The sequence below is a fragment of the Tamandua tetradactyla genome, chromosome X, assembly GCF_023851605.1.
Source record: "Tamandua tetradactyla isolate mTamTet1 chromosome X, mTamTet1.pri, whole genome shotgun sequence".
NCBI lineage: Eukaryota > Metazoa > Chordata > Mammalia > Pilosa > Myrmecophagidae > Tamandua > Tamandua tetradactyla.
Genome location: NC_135353.1, coordinates 11,454,322 through 11,458,576, shown reverse-complemented (window position 1 = coordinate 11,458,576; position 4,255 = coordinate 11,454,322). Strand labels below are relative to the sequence as shown.

The window sequence follows — 4,255 nt, the reverse complement described above, 5'->3', positions numbered from 1 at the left end:
GTAAGGAGGTATATGGTTTCTGGGAACAGAGCCTAAGTTTTTTGTTGTTGAGATTAGACCAACAGCAAACTATTTCAACAAAGGCTCTTTATGCTTGAAAATCACTTCAAGGCTGCTTAAGTGAAGTGATTATACTAAACAGTTTTTTTTTTTTTTTTTTTTGCTACTGAAGACTATATAAAGCATTTTCCAGTAAAAGATAAATTGGGTATTTTTTTTCTATCTATCCAGCTGTCAATGGTGCTGCCAGTTTCAGCACTTCACCTATGTCATAGTCTCTTGTTTGATAAACCAGCACTCCTTGGTTGCAGTGGCAGTGGTGTGATGTGCTAATTGAACAGGCAACCTAAAGAAGCATTGGGGAGGAGAATGGCATATAATTTCATTTCCAAAGTCATTGAAGTTAGGTTAACTTTTGCCCTTTTGTAGAATATGGAAATACATGTTTCCCACATCTAAGAGCATTTAGGAAGAGATTTCTTCCCAGTTTTGCATGCCAAGACTTGTTTTGGTGGAAGGAGAGAATTTCTCTTATAATTTTTTCTTCATGCTCACTATTTGCCATGATGAATGAAATGTTTACCAGTTTTAAAGATGGACATTGGTTTTAAACATCAGATGGTGGTCTTAAATATCATTGGCATAAGACTATCCTGCTCAATATAGTACTCACTAGCCATATGTGGCTGTTTTAATTTAAATTTAATTAAAATGAAATAAACAAACAGACCCCCAAGCATGCTAAAGATATTTCAAGTACTCAATAGCCACATGTGGCCAGCAACTACCATATTGGATGGTACAGATATAGAACATTCCCTTGAAAACGGAAGTTCTATTGAGCAGCGCTTGTATGGACTTCTCCAGTTTTATTTCTTTATTTTAAGATTTCATGGGAAATTCTCCCATCCCTAAACTATAGAATTTTAGAGGGGTCTAATCGATGTGATAACTGTAGAGCAATGGGGGATTCCAGTGACTAAGGGGAACTGGGGCAATGAATTAGGAAAGGTATTTTAACCTTTGCTATTCTAACCCTGTATGTTTGGCAAATACATTCTAATATTTTTATGCTACTTAATTTGAAGGATTAGTAATACATTACAAGCAAATCGATAAAGAATATTTTGAAATATTTTGTTATCTACTGCATAGCATTTTATTATGGTTGAGAAAACTGATGGATAACAATATATGATCAGCTTTTCTGCAGTCTCCACATTTAAATCTTATGGTCTTTTGGTTTGGGGTTTTAACAACTTACCATTTTCCTGATATAATTCTTAAATATTGACCTAGCTAGAAGCAATGCCCTGGAGAACTAGACTTGCCCAAGTGTAATAGTACATGCCATATTGTATTAATGCCATGCAATGCTATAATATGGCAGTTTCAATTACTGATATGAGAAAACATGAATGTCCTCTGAAGCTAATCAAGTGGTATGTATCTTAATTTACAGTAAGTTCCACTGAAATAATTGCCCATTATATCTTAAACAGCTCTCCAAAGTGATCCATGCATTAGAAAAAGGATACAACTGGGAGAACAGAAGTATATCCAGGTTCTACCCATATTTCCATAGTTACTGTTGGAGGGAATGGATTTTTGTAGTCCCTGGAGGATGTTGTTGTATGTGGATTATGCACATATACACACACACACACATACATACACGTACATCTCTGAGGTTGTGTTATATGAAGTAATTAGAATATTAGATATCTCCCTGTATCAGTGACTGCTATGTGTTAATAGTAGTAAATATTAGAAGATGATAGTGCTCAGCACTCCGCCTTCCCCTCTGTGATAAATAACATTCTGGGGAAAGGCTTATTGTCAAAAGCCTTGATAAATGAATAAAACTTAGGATGGGCAGGGTCTCAATATAGCTTCCTCCAGCTGCTTTCCTATCTTCATAAAAAGACTCACCAGGGGCTTTTATTTCAGGACATTATCTTCTGATTGATGGTCATTTAGTTCTCTCAGGGCCAGCTCATGTTAGCATTTAACATTTCCTCTGAATTCTTAAAGAAAACCTTCCCATGGAGAGATACCAGCTCTCTAGAAGCTGCACTAAAGATGGATGGCGCTTGGTAATCTAGAAGCAAAGCCTCATTTTCAATTAGGGTTATTTTAGTGATGATAGTTTAAAACTCCTGGTATCTGGCATAATGATTGGCATATAAATGTTTGAAAAGTATCAGCTAGTTATTAGAGCCCCACTTCCAGGTATTGTATTATCTCCCAATCCCTGACCCTTCTCTGACTACCATGCCATCCAAACAAATTTCTGACTTCCATGTCCTTAATATAGCCACAAAATGTGTTCTTTAAAACTAGAAAATCAGAAATGGGGTAGATTGCCTAAATAGAGTTAATCTCTTGGCAGTGCCTTTAGTGAGGAAGATGAAAAACATGATGCTTGAATCTCATCAAGTGTAATTCAGTTGTCTGTTGCTTCTTGTCCACATGTTCCTTTTTCACTTTGAATGATGAAGCCACTGTAAATGACTTGCTTTAAGGCATCAAATGCTTTAGGATATAGTAAAATACTTTATTTCCTTGGATGCTTTATTCAAGCTGCCATATCATAGGATTAGAAAATTTGAAAACTGCACTTACATTTCAAATAAAAGGCCAGTGTTGAGAGAACCATAGTTTACTTTTTCCCCAAAGAACAGCTCTAGAGAAATGCAATCTTTTTGTTGATGTTGGATGATAGAAGTATTATTTCACTGTCGTCAGGGATACCTACATAGTCCCCTTGCACAGCTAATTTCAGTTGGTTGGGAAACAGTAAGTAGAGCAAGGATAAGATGGAGGTCAGTCTGTAACCTTAGCATGTATTTATGAGTGATACACATGGGCCAAGGGGTCCCCTAACTCATTATTTACATAACTTCTCTGAAGTTATAATTCATTTGAGATACTTGCTAGGAAAACAACCCTTCAGTCCCATACCAGACAGTCTGAAGCAGATTCTCCAGGGGAGGTATTTGGGAAGCTTGACTGTTAACAAGTTCTCCAATTGATTATTATTATTATTATTATTATTATTATTATTATTATTATTATAAAAAATTAGGAAATACTACCTAGCTCACCTTCCAAACCACAGAGATATGTTAGGATCATCATAGGGATGTTGGCTGTATTTGACTTAACCATTAAGGAACTACTGTAGAATCCTAGAAAATAGTAAAAGTTTGGTGGCTCTAAAATTATTTTATAGGTTTGATGCCTTTGAGGAGGAATCCTGGCATTGAGAAATAATCCGCCTTATTGGAATTGTCATGACAAAGAAAAAAAATCATAAGCAAGAGGCGAAGTCTCCATTGTGGTGCATTTCTTCTGATATGAAAACTTTGACTCATTAGGTTCTGCCAGTGTGGCTCATGGCACTCCTAGGGTCAAACATGTGGTCTAGGAAGGAAGAGTATGATCATTTTTAGCACAGGTGTTTACTGTTTCTTTTCCTATCATATGTATCTGTCATAGTGCTCTGTATACAGATGGCGAGCAATGCATGCTGATTATTGAAATGATAATGCCACTTTGATGAGTCCATGCAGGAAACCCATGGAATGATTTATCATTTACAGATACCTGCCCCCCCTCCCCACATTTAAAAGCATATGTGGGACTTCTGCTTCCAGCTAAGATGAAATATCAGGATCCAGATTTACCATCTACTATAAATAGCCCTAGTGTTGCAGCTCTTTTAGAATTTGTCTAGCAGGTTTTCTGGCTTTAGCCAGAAAACCCTTAAAAAAAAAAAAAAGAAATAGCCCTCCCCACAAAATGTAATATGGTCATATAAAAATGGTTCTCAAAACAATGGTAATCAGCAACAATGAAAAGTGATATCTGAGAAATGTAAAATTGCACCAGTTTATTTCCTTGAGTATATTTTTAAGCTGCAGCACAGGGATTTAGCAAGTGGAGGTTGGTGAACTCTTTGAATTGAGAAGTTAAGTTGAGAGTTCATGGAGACCAAGGAGGCTACAGCTCGCAGGCCAGAATACTGGCAAGGAAAGAGCTAACAGAAAGAGAACTAGGGAGACCTGCAGAAGATCACACTTGAGTATTTAGCAGAGTACATGCATCCAAGGCTGGGGTTGAGGTGAGACAACCTGAAGCTTTAGAGGTAACAGTAATCAATAGTTATGTAGGGCTGGAAATAGTACTAGCTTCCACCAGCCAGAGAAGAAAAAACTATAATCCATGTGGTATAAGGTAGAGTACTCAGAAG

The 4,255-nt window shown here is 36.7% G+C and overlaps 1 non-coding gene across 1 annotated transcript; it reads left to right on the top strand.

Moving 5' to 3' along the window:
* The first annotated feature begins 3,708 nt into the window (after positions 1–3,708).
* Positions 3,709–3,770, top strand: LOC143672343 (U7 small nuclear RNA). Its single transcript, XR_013169798.1, has one exon. It is a non-coding gene; the product is annotated as a U7 small nuclear RNA (small nuclear RNA).
* Positions 3,771–4,255: the final 485 nt, after the last annotated feature.